General features: G+C 43.6%; 1 protein-coding gene across 1 annotated transcript in view; it reads left to right on the top strand.

The window, feature by feature from the left end:
* Positions 1 to 1,117: 1,117 nt before the first annotated feature.
* Positions 1,118 to 12,571, top strand: part of LOC116986696 (transcription factor EB-like) — a 128,177-nt gene continuing 116,723 nt past the window's right edge. Inside the window, exon 1 of the mRNA XM_033042272.1 lies at positions 1,118 to 1,265. The gene's annotated coding sequence lies outside the window, so the exon portion shown is untranslated. The remainder of the gene's footprint in view (positions 1,266 to 12,571) is intronic.

Below are 12,571 nucleotides of genomic sequence, written 5' to 3'. Positions count from 1 at the left end.
TCTTCCTTCTAAACTCCAGAGTGTACAAGCCTAGCTGCTCCATTCTCTCAGCATATGACATTCCCACCATCCCGGGAATTAACCTAGGGAATTAACCTATGCTGCACTCCCTCAATAGCTCTCTATCCATGTCAGCACTCTACCCCCAATGCCATGTGCCTTAATTTTGCCTGCTAATCTCCTATGCGGACCTTATCAAATGCAGTTTTGCCGACAATTCAGTTGCCGGTGCCTGTCGCCGGTTGACGTAGGTAGTCACCAATGGAATTCACCGAAGCCAGCACCGGCGACAACCTACGTCAGGCTACGATTGTTGGCGTCAAGCCCACGTGCGCCGACTGTCGCCGAAAAGTCATGAACATTTCAAAATCCAGCGGTGACCAGAAAAAAGGTACGTCTCTTTGGGCGACTGAGGAGACCATACAGGCGACACCCCAGCGACCATGTGGCGACATCCTAGTCGCCTAAAAAATCGCTTAAGTGGGACAGGGGGCATGACCCCAGCATTTTATGTCTATCCACCATTCGGATGCCGGTTTTCTAAACCTAAACTCAGGAAGTGGGCCTGTTCTGTGCTGCATGGTGTATATTTTATTATTATTATCATCATATATATACAGATTCAGATTCAGATTCAACTTTAATTGTCATTGTCAGTGTACATTAGAGACAACGAAATGCAGTTAGCATCTCCCTGGAAGAGCGACATAGAATATGATTTCAATAATATATATATATATATATATATATAACACTGCACAGATCAGGCCCAATTCCAGAGCATATATATAGACATAAAAAGCTGGAGTAACTCAGCGGGTCAGGCAGCATCTTTGGAGAGAAGGAATGGGTGACGTTTCGGGTCGAGACCCTTCTTCAGACCTATATACTGTATACATAATAATACATATGTGTGTCTACGTTCCATCATTGCTTCCTTTAATATTTGCACCTTTATCTTTTCCCACGTGCTTGGCTACGTTGAGGTGAGAATGATGCCTGCAATTATATTGCTGGGTCAAAGACGCCATCTGACTGTGACCTGTAGTAACTGTGTCTTACACGGCGCCTTCCTCCCCGGACTACAATCCCCAACAACCTTCGCCCGGGCTCGCTGTCAGTGGCGAGTGCAGGTGGTGATCAGCTGGAGGGGGTGAAATCTGCGCCAGTTTCACTAGAAATCCACTGTGCCCGGCGGGTTAGTTTCCGAGTTGAAACCCCGGGCGTTTAGTGTGCGGCGCGCTAGGAGCTTCTGACTTCAGTGGGTAAGTGAGTGATCGCTGAATGGTTACAATTCATGAAGTGTCCCCGGAACAGAAACGGATAGACTGCAAGCGGCCACATTTGTAGCGACGCCGTTACCATATTGCCAGTGCGAGTAGCATTGATGTTTACACCACTTTACTTCTGCCCTACACTGTTTCGCAACATTCAGCTGAAGTTATAAATTAGATACAACTCTCGGGGAGGGAGACCGATTGTAGAAACGATGGGAATCTTTGGCATAGCGGGGGTAAAGAGTTCCCAAACAATCACAAAGGGGAGTTGGAGCCGCAGATCGAGGAACGACTCCTTTTGTTGTTTCATCTGCTGCTGTGTACAGATCGGAAATTTGCAAAGGCGACTATTTATATTCCACAAGATGGCTCGCATCATGCAGACTATTAAAGGCAGCGACCTCTAGAGATTGTGTAGGAAGGAGCTGCAGATGCTAGTTTACACCGAAGATAGACACAAAAAGCTGGAGTAACTCTGCGGGACAGGCAGGCAGCATCTCTGGAGACAAGGAATGGGTGACAGTTCGGGGCGAGACCCGTTTCGGGTTTGAAGAAGGGTCTCGACCCGAAATGTCACCCATTCCTTCTCTCCAGAGATGCTGCCTGCCTGTCCCGCAGAGTTACTCCAGCATTTTGCGTCTCTCTTCGACCTCTAGAGATTGTTACACGAAGCAGGCAATCTTTGATAGAAGTCAAGGGCAGGCAACTAGCAGAATCTGTCAGTGGGTGCATTCCTCCACGCCCGCTCCGCTTCACAAGATTCACAAAGTGTATTGTCATTATAGTTGCGGCTGCAGCGACGTATTTTAAGTTTAGGCCCGAACCCTCCTGTCGGAAGTTACGAGACGCCCAGTTATGTTGTAGACTGCGCGGATAATGAGATCAAGATCCTGCTTCAGGCAGCAGCGTTCACCATTTGAGAAATCTTCAACGCTGTTCAGACACTTCTAAAAGCTGGGGAAAGAGCAACATCACATTTGCACACACATGGCCCCCCCACATAAAGGACAGATAGTTCGATTTCTTTCAGAAAAACAAATGTTCTGGGGGAAAATGTATGCATTGTTTGACTCATACCTGAAATCTGGGAATGTTTTAGACCAGGATATCTCTTTCCAAGTGTTTTTTATTTCACACACTGCCTGCAGATCAAGTGGTATCTGTGGTTGCAGATAAGTTCATTATTATCTGATTGCCAGAATGGTAAGCAGTGAACTAGATGGGGAGTTCTGGTAAAACACTGCAATCTACATTCCTATAATTTGATTTTAGAGCAATTTGTTAAATATTGACCTGGACAATGATGAGAGCTCCCCGCACATGGAATCATTACATCGTTTAAAGACCATGCTAAAATAATTATGCTCACTGTTTCCATTTTAACCTGGACAAAGGAGTAACGACAAGGACAAGACTGATATCAGGTCTTCTTTACCGAATCTGTCAAATGGTTGCAGATTTGAGACGTTGATTGTTCTTCCACAGCTGTTGCCTGGGTTTTTCCAGCTTTTTCTGTTTGAATTACTGCGATCAGATGGCTCATCTTCATGGGATGGACTTCACCGTGTGAGATGTGTTGGGATGCTGGTTTAAACCGAAGACAGACACATAATAACTCAGCGGGACAGGCAGCATCTCTAGAGATAAGGAATAGGTGACGTTTCAGGCCGTTGGTGGTTCAGGTCGATGATGTTTCATCAGTTATTGATTTGAAACAGTGACTGTTTCTCTCTCTCTTGCCAGAAGTGGCCTGACCTTTAGTTTTAACATTGGTGTTAACATTGCTGTAAGCCTGCACCATAGGATTTGGTTTTGCCTGTTGCTCTCCCTTGATTCTGGCTTGTAGATGTTTGTCGTTTGAGGCTCCAAGTGCTGCCTGTTCTCAGATCATCCACACATGGTTGCAAGCAGCATCACATAGCTTCCTCGTATCCCTTTCCTACACAAGGAGGCCTTATCAAGGCTAGCTCTTGGACCAACTGCATCAGTCCCATTCCCCATTGAAAGTTACCACTGCATAGGTTCCCTGCAGCCTGTTTGTTCTCTTTCTGTGCCCATCCACTTTGTCTTGATCTCACTGCACTAGAGGTTATTTATGGTAGGCAGCAAACCTGGATCTCGAGGGAAACCAGAGCATCCTCCCAAAGCCCACATGGTCACTGGGAAATGTGTAATCTCCACACAGTCAGCACCAGTCAGGATCAAATCTGGGCCGTTGGAGCAGTGTGGCAGTAACACCATCTTTGCTATTTAGAATTTGGGGCAAGTAAACTGGATAATAATGTAGAAAAATGCTGTCGAATGCTAACAAGAAATATGTACAACTGTTTAAAATTTTCAGGAAAATATAGCATGCTAAAGGAAAGAATGAATTCAATCTTAGTGAAACATCAGGGATAAATAAAGAATTGGAAACAAAACAGAGATTAATAAAACACTGCATAGACCTAGCATTTAATAATAATAATAATAATAAATTTTATTTAATGGGCGCCTTTCAGACATCTCAAGGACACCTTACATAGTAATCGGAATAAAAACATATAATCGGAATATAACAAGTAATAAAGACATCACAGAGACACAAATTAAAAACAGAATTCAATCCAAAAACAGAAAATCAAAAACACAGTGTGAAGAGAGAGCAGCGGCAGCCAAAGCGCGCCAGCGTCCACTCTCCCTTCACGGCAGCCATCTTGGACACAGACCTACAGGACTACAATTAGACAAAAAATTTAGACAGCAGGGGTAAGACAAGGAGGAGTACAAAACCATTCTATGTCAAGCCATTTTATGAATTCATATGATTAATGAATACTGAACAAAATAGAACGTTCCACAAGCACGTTAAAATTAAGACTCAAGCTGGGAATTGGACAACTGAAAGATGGGCAATAAAATATCACAAACATTGATAAAGAAATGGCAGAAATACTTAATAATTCCTCCCGTTACCAGAGAGATGTTTAATTGGACACTGAACTGAAGGCAGAATTTAAATGAACATATAAAACATTTAACACAAAATGCAGATAAATATTTAATGAACTGGTCTAACATGAAGGAGAATATGAGTCTAATCCAGTAGAAGTTACAACCATTCAGTTGAAAAAGAAGGAGTCGGCCCAGGCATCCCTGTACATCAGGATCACTTCATTCCAAAAAGGAAGAAAGATTCTAATGGGAGTTAAAGGCAACCATGGCTGACAAGAGAAGTTAGCGATAGAATAAAACTAAAATAAAAGATGTATAACACAGCAAAGAGTAGCCGGAAGCCAGAGGATTGGGAAACTTTCATAGGACAACATAAGGAAACAAAAGGAGCAATACGGCTGAAAAGATGAAGTACGAGGGGAAGCTGGCCCGGAATATAAAGAAGGACAGTAAAAGCTTCTTTAGATATGTTAAGGGGAAAAGAATAGCAAAGTCAAATGTGGGTCCCTTGAAGGCAGACAAGGGTGAAATTATTATGGGGAACAAGGAAATGGCAGAAGAGTTGAACAGGTACTTCGGATCTGTCTTCACTAAGGAAGCCACAAATAATCTCCCAGAAGTACTGGAGGACAGAGGATCTAAGGGGGTAGAGGAACTGAAAGAAATGTTCATTAGGCGAGAAATAGTATTGGGTAGGCTAATGGGACTGAAGGATGATAAATCCCCTGGGCCTGATGGACTGCATCCCAGGGTCCTCAGGGAGGTGGCTCTAGAAATAGTGGATGCATTGGTGATCTTTTTCCAATGTTCAATAGATTCAGGATCAGTTCCTGTGGATTGGAGGATAGCTAATGTTATCCCACTTTTCAAGAAAGGAGCGAGAGAGAAAACGGGGAATTACAGACCAGTTAGCCTGACTTCGGTGGAGGGAAACATGCTGGGGTCAATTATTAAAGATGTAATAATGGGGCATTTGGATAGCAGTAAAAGGATTAGTCCAAGTCAGCATGGATTTATGAAAGGAAAATCATGCTTGACAAATCTTCTGGAATTTTATGGGGATGTGACAAGTAAAATGGATGAAGGGGAGCCAGTGGATGTAGTGTATCTAGACTTTCAGAAAGCCTTTGATAAGGTCCCGCACGGGAGACTGGTGACTAAAATTAGAGCACATGGTATTGGGGGTAGGGTGTTGACGTGGATAGAAAATTGGTTGGCAGACAGGAAGCAAAGAGTAGGAGTGAACGGGTCCTTTTCAGAATGGCAGGCAGTGGCGAGTGGAGTGCCGCAAGGCTCGGTGTTGGGGCCGCAATTGTTTACCATATATATTAATGATTTGGAAGAGGGAAGTAGGAGCAACACTAGCAAGTTTGCGGATGACACAAAGCTGGGTGGCAGTGTGAACTGTGAAGAGGATGTTAGGAGGTTGCAGGGTGACCTGGACAGGTTGAGTGAGTGGGCAGATGCGTGGCAGATGCAATATAATATAGATAAATCTGAGTTTATCCACTTTGGCGGCAAAAACAAAGGGGCAGATTATTATCTCAATGAGGTTAGGTTAGGTAAGAGGGAGGTACAGCGAGACCTGGGTGTCCTTGTACACCGGTCACTGATGTACGCAGGTACTGCAGGCAGTGAAGAAAGCTAATGGAATGTTGGCCTTCATAACAAGAGGATTTCAGTATAGGAGTAAAGAGGTTCTTCTGCAGTTGTATAGGGCTCTGGTAAGACCACATCTGGAATATTGTGTACAGTTTTGGTCTCCTAATTTTAGGAAGGACATCTTTGTGATTGAGGCAGTACAGCGTAGGTTCACTAGATTGATCCCTGGGATGGCGGGACTGTCATATGAGGAAAGATTGAAAAGACTAGGCTTGTATTCACTGGAGTTTAGAAGGATGAGGGGGATCTTATAGAAACATATAACATTATAAAAGGACTGGACAAGCTAGATGCAGGAAAAATGTTCCCAATGTTGGGCGAGTCCAGAACCAGGGGCCACAGTCTTAGAATAAAGGAAAGGCCATTTAAGACTGAGGTGAGAAAAAACTTTTTCACCCAGAGAGTTGTGAATTTGTGGAATTTCCTGCCACAGAGGGCAGTGGAGGCCAAATCACTGGATGGATTTAAGAGAGAGTTAGATAGAGCTCTAGGGGCTAGTGGAATCAAGGGATATGGGGAGAAAGCAGGCACGGGGATTGATTGGGGACGATCAGCCATGATCACAATGAATGGCGGTGCTGACTCGAAGGGCCGAATGGCCTCCTCCTGCACCTATTTTCTATGTTTCTATGTTTCTATAACGATTCATTCGAGAACAGTACAATGCTAGATGCTGGAGAGGCACTGCAATACAATGCTTAAGAAGTGAGATGGACCATGTCCACAAAACTACCAAGTAGGAAGTTTAATATAGGTTGTTGGAAAAGTGTTCCCATTTTTAATCAGATGAGAAAATACAATATTAAGATGAGCAGCAAAAAAGGAAATGGGGGAAAAAAGACACATTTAACTTTATCTGAAAAACAAGTCTCCATTTGATTTTTAACTGTTTATTATGATACGATATGATATGATACAATAGATATGATATGATACAATAGAACTTTATTTATCCCAGGAGGGAAATTGGTCTGCCAAATTGGTCTTTATAAAACACAACAAGATACATGAAAGATGAAATCTAAGTGATGAGTGGAAAAGTCCAGGATTGGGGATGCGCATAGTTTAGGGGGGGGGGGGGGGGGGGGGGGGGGGTCAGTCTACCCCATGACAGAAGGGGGAGGAGTTGTACAGTTTAATAGCCACAGGGAAAAGGGATCTCCTGTGGCATTCTGTGCTGTAGCTTGGTGGAACCAGTCTGTTGCTGAAGGTGCTCCTCAGGTTGATATTCTGGTTTCCTTCCCATTTACCCACCTTTATTCTATTCCATTACATTTTAATCTCACTCACCACATTATCATTGTTTTTGTTTAATTGTTTCACCACTAATCTCTCTTTTGGCAGCACTGAGTTAATTAAAAAAAAAACTGCATTTGTGTAGCACCTTCCTTGGACTGCTGAGGAAGTAGAAGCATTATGTGCTTTCTTGGCTGTCACCAGTTTGGTTGGTCCACCACAGGTTGTAGGTAATATTCATGCCTAGGAATTTAAACCTCTCAGCCATTTCTACTTCAGAACCATTGATGTACTCCACAACACTTCCTGATGTCAATATCTAGCTCCTTCATCTTGCCAACATTGCGGGAGAGGGTATTGTCCTGACGCCCTTCAGACCACTGAGTCCATGATGACCAGCAATCACCCATCCGCTAGTTCTATCCTACATACTAAGTACAATTTACAGAAGCCAATTAAAGGGCCTGTCCCACTTTCACGACCTAATTCACGACCTCTGCCGAGTTTGCCCTTGACTCATACTCGCAACATGGTCGTCACGAGATCGTAGAAGGTCGTAGGAGGTTGTAGGTAGGTCGTAGCAGGCCGTGATGCTAGTCGTAGGTACTCGTGGCATCAAGTAGGTTGTGGTGGTTTTTCTAGCCTGATGAAAAATGTCCACGAGTAAAGAATTAGGTCGTGAATGAGGTGAAAGTGGGACAGGCCCTTAACACAAACCTTACACATCTTTGGAATGTGGAAGGAAACTGGGGCACCCAGAGAAAACCCATGTGGTCACAGGGAGAACATGCAAACCCCATACAGGCAGCACCCATAGTCAGGATGAACGTGGGTCTCTAGCTTTGTAAAGCAGCAACTCTACCACAGTGCTCCCCCCTGTATTATATATGCTTCTTCCTATACACTAAAGATTGGAGATAGAATGAGAAAACTGATGTCTTTGCCCCAGAACTGGGGACTCTTCAGTATTTTTGAGAAATATCTATTTATCTAAATATCCCGTCTCTTATCTGGAATGGGTCCCTCTCACCGACTCATGGTGATTCCTGGCCAATGACAACTCAAAGTGGAGAAGGAGCATTTGGGACAGAATTGAGCAGCAGGAGCGTGGCAGAGTCACATATAAACTGTAGAAGGAGCGCACCACCTCCCAAAGAGCTGAGCTTCCTGCCCCTTCAAACATCACAAGTTCCACCAGTGTAAGGGTTTGTCGTTGCCGCGGCAGCCTCACCAATCTTCTCAGAGTCAAAGCAGGTCATCCTTGACACTGAAGATAGACACAAAATGCTGGAGTAACTCAGCGGAACAAGCAGCATCTATGGAGAGAAGGAATGGGTGACCTTTCGGGTCGGGACCCTTCTTCAGACTGAGAGTCAAGGGAGGGGGAAACGTGTATGGAAGGGTACAAAACATTGGACCCTTGGGCGGCACGGTGGTGCAATGGTAGAGTTGCTGCCTTACAGCGCTTGCACATGATAACCAGACCCGGGTTCGATACCCGACTACGGGTGCTGTCTGTATGGAGTTTGTACGGTCTCCCCGTGACCGCGTGGGTTTTCTCCGAGATCGTCACTTTCCTCCCACACTCCAAAGACGTACAGGTTTGTAGGTTAATTAGCTTGGTATAAATGTAAATTGTCCCTAGTGTATGTAGGATAGTGTTAATGTGCAGGGATTGCTGGTCGGTGCGGACTCGATGGGCCAAAGGGTCTGTTTCTGCGCCATATCTCTAAACTAAACTAACTAAAGGTTGGGTCTACAGTTCCTTCCTGCAAATTTCATTCTTGATACTGAGGGACTGACTAGTTTATCACTAAAATGAAAGCTGTAAGGTTAAGAAAATCTAAGAACTAGCTATTTGAATTGAAATCATACCCTTCCTCAGCAAGTAGGCAGCCGACAGTGTTGTTGTGTGCACCAGGAGCTGAGAGAAAGTACAACAAGTACAGAGGATGTTGTTCACACTGGAAGAACGTTGTTTATGACGAAGGTTGAGATGAAAGGGAACATCGATTATGGCGTTGGCAAAACGCCATGGTTGCGGATGAGGACAAGTTTTCACAACAGTACAATCTTATTAAACTGGAATGTGCTGCCTGAAAAAGTGCTAGCTTCAAAATGGAAGCAAATGTTACAGAGCTCTGCGGATAAAATAAGCAGTGTGGTGTAATGGAGGCAATGGGACAAATGGCCTCTAATACTGTACCATTCTATGGTCTGCCAGCAGAGTAATGAGTATTAATTGCTGCAATTGATCTGGACAACGTGCAGACAGTTGAGCCTCCATTTACACAGAGGTGACATTCTTGGAAAAACACTATGTAAATAGAAACTGTAAAATGATACAAGGGTCAAAGGGGAAAAAACCTGCTTTACTAGATGGATCCGTGTAACTTGGTGACCAAGCTGGACTGATTGAAAACTCAATGAACTCATAAAGTAAAGGGACACAATTAATGCTGGTCTGGCTATCACGTAAGATTCAGGAAGTCATGATTCAGCATTAAAGGGACTTTGTCCAAATCACATTTAGAATATTGTGTGCAGTTCTGGTCACCCCATTACAGGAAGGATGTTCAGTTTAGCTTATTGTCACATGTAGCGAGGTACAGTGTCAGACTGGGTCTAAAAATATTGGTTGCCAGGTGACAAAGGGGGCCCACTTCATCAGGGGCCCACTTGATATAGGAGGCCCACTTCATCAGGGGCCCACTTGTCATCGGGCAAGCTGACACCCTGGCCAGTCCGCCACTGGCGAGGTACAGTAAAAAGCTTTTGTTGCGTGGTCTCCGGGAAGCAGAAAAGCAATACATGATTACAATCGATCCATTTACAGCACATATAGATACATGATAAGGGATTTGAATATGGTTTAGTGCAAGGTAAAGCCAGCAAACCAGCATGTAGAGGCTTTGGAGAGGGTGCAGAGAAGGTTTACCAGAATGCTGCCAGAATGTCGTTTGGATTGGTGGGTATTAGCAAAAAGGAGAGTTTGGACAATCTGCGTTGTTTTTTCTGAACCCCAGAAGTTGAGGAAAGACCTCCATAAATTGAAGAAGTCAACACACTTTGGTGGGGTATTGGTGGCTGTGGAATGTGGCTGAGAATGAGAATACTGCTCAATGCCTTGGTTCAATTGCAAAACATAATTTTTGGCATTACGTAATTGTAAACCAAATTCATTTCCTGAAATAAGTGACCGCTTCTGTGTCGTTTCATGTTAGTCGGAAAATTTGGGAGGGCACATCCTGACATGAGTGGGCCCATCCTGACCGAGCCTTATCTGGTGTTGCCTTACACTGACGTGAATTGTGAAGTTGGGGGGTGAGGGGAGTGGCTTTGTGGCTGGCTCATGTACTTCTTGGACACGGAGGAAGGCTGTGGCAAATTGTGTGTGTATGATTCTTGGCAACAGTGGTGAGCTGCTGTTTTTATTGTCTATCAGGCTATTAAACACTACAATAAGCTCTGAACTTCAATTGACTTTTATTATTATTATTATTGCACTACTATTGTTTGTTTTTTGAGTATATGTGTGTATGTATACATATATATACATATGTATGTGGATATATATATATGTGTATGTGTATTTGTGGGTATGTGTACATATACACACTGAACTTTTTTTCTCTCTATCTCGTTTATCATATTATTTACAGTGTACTATGTTTACATATTCTGTTGTGCTGCAGCAAGTAAGAATTTCATTGTTCTATCTGGGACACATGACAATAAAACACTCTCTCTACTGGTCTCTTTCACCTTGAGAAATGATTCTTTCCTAAAAGAAAACAACATGTCAAATACCTGCAGGATATCTGAGGCATGCTGACTGATGCAGGCCTTCACGCAGTGTAAACCTGCCTCGTGTTAAAGGGGGATTGTGGTTAGTTGAAGACATCCATGTAGTTCCCTATGTATTGATTTTGTGCAGGAGGGCGGGATTTAGAGTTTTCACAGCCGATCTGTGCTCACTGCCTTTATCCAATGTATCCAATGTATCCACCAACCAAATTGTTGTAGTATAAATGTATTCATAAACTATAAGAGTCCTAGAGTCATAGAGTGATACAGTGTGGAAACAGGCCCTTCGGCCCAACTTGCCCACACTGGCCAACATGTCCCAGCTACTCTAGTCCTACCTGCCAGCGTTTGGTCCATATCCCACCAAACCTGCCCAATCCATGTGCCTGTCTAACTGTTTCTTAAATGAGGGAGAAAGTTTGAGATCTTTATCATTCTTTTTTAAATAGGACTTCCTGATTTCATTTGATATTGCAATGCAATTATCCAGAATTCTTGCCACTTTAATTAAGAGCATGAAAATCGCCAATGTTTTGCAGTTTGGATGAAAGGTCAGCAATTTGAAACGCTGACTGTTCCTCTGCCCACATCATGTAGTCCATCATGCTCAGACCCTCTCACATTTATCTGGCATTTCTTTGGTTTGCTGTTTGAGGAACTTTGCAAAGCAGAACACAGTTGCCACAACTAGGACTACATTTCAAAATGCTGAAATAAGCGGAGTGCTATCCTGAGATTTTGAAAGGCAAAGTGTACATGCTAGTGGTTCTTTCATTTGTATATCAAATAAAATATAGTGAGGCAAGAATGGGAGTAAAGCAGAGGATAAGAATAAAGTAGGCAATGTTCCGCTGAATCAGGAGAAAGTTCAGAATGTGGAAACAAAGAACTGAAGATGCTGGTTTATACCAAAGATAGAACAGTGGGTCAAGAAGCATCTCTGGAGAACAAGGTTGGGTGACGTTTCCAGTCACCCATCTTTTTTCTCCAGAGATGTTGCTTAACCCACTGAATTACTCCAGCACTTTATGTCTATTTCTGAGACAGTTTGGCAGAGTAGATACTAAAATGAAGAACCTTACATTAAGGGGCATAGTTTAAGAACAAATGGTCAGCCACGGAAGACTGAAGTGAAGAGACATTTCCTCTTCTCGGAGGGCTGTGAATTCTTGGAATTTTGTGTCCTAGGACAATACAAGGTGAAGCTTAAGATTGATACACAAAGCTGGAGTAACTCAGCGGGTCAGGCAGCATCTCTGGAGAAAACGAATAGGTGACCTATCGGGTCGAGCCCCTTCTTCAGACCATCCAGAAACATCACCTATTCCTTCTCTCCAGAGATGCCGTTTGTCCTGCTGAGTTACTCCAACATTTTGTGTCTATCTTCGGTGTAAACCAGCATCTGCGGTTCCTTCTTACACAAGGTGATGCTTATTGGAAAGTGAAATAGGTAGGGCATATAGTGTAAATGGTAGAGTGGTAAGGAATGTTGGTGAACAGGGAGACTTAGGAGGCTGTCCATCATTTCCTGAGATTGGCTAACCTGTAGAAAGAGTGGTGAAGAAGGGAGATGCATGCTTGCCTTCACATGTTGGGTCACAGAGCACAAGATTCGTGACATCAGGTTGCAACTTGGCAAAATAATGCTTTGGATG

This window comes from Amblyraja radiata, chromosome 24 (genome assembly GCF_010909765.2).
Source record: "Amblyraja radiata isolate CabotCenter1 chromosome 24, sAmbRad1.1.pri, whole genome shotgun sequence".
Lineage (NCBI taxonomy): Eukaryota > Metazoa > Chordata > Chondrichthyes > Rajiformes > Rajidae > Amblyraja > Amblyraja radiata.
The sequence above is the reverse complement of the archived record's forward strand: the minus strand, read 5'-3'. Positions and strand labels throughout refer to the sequence as shown.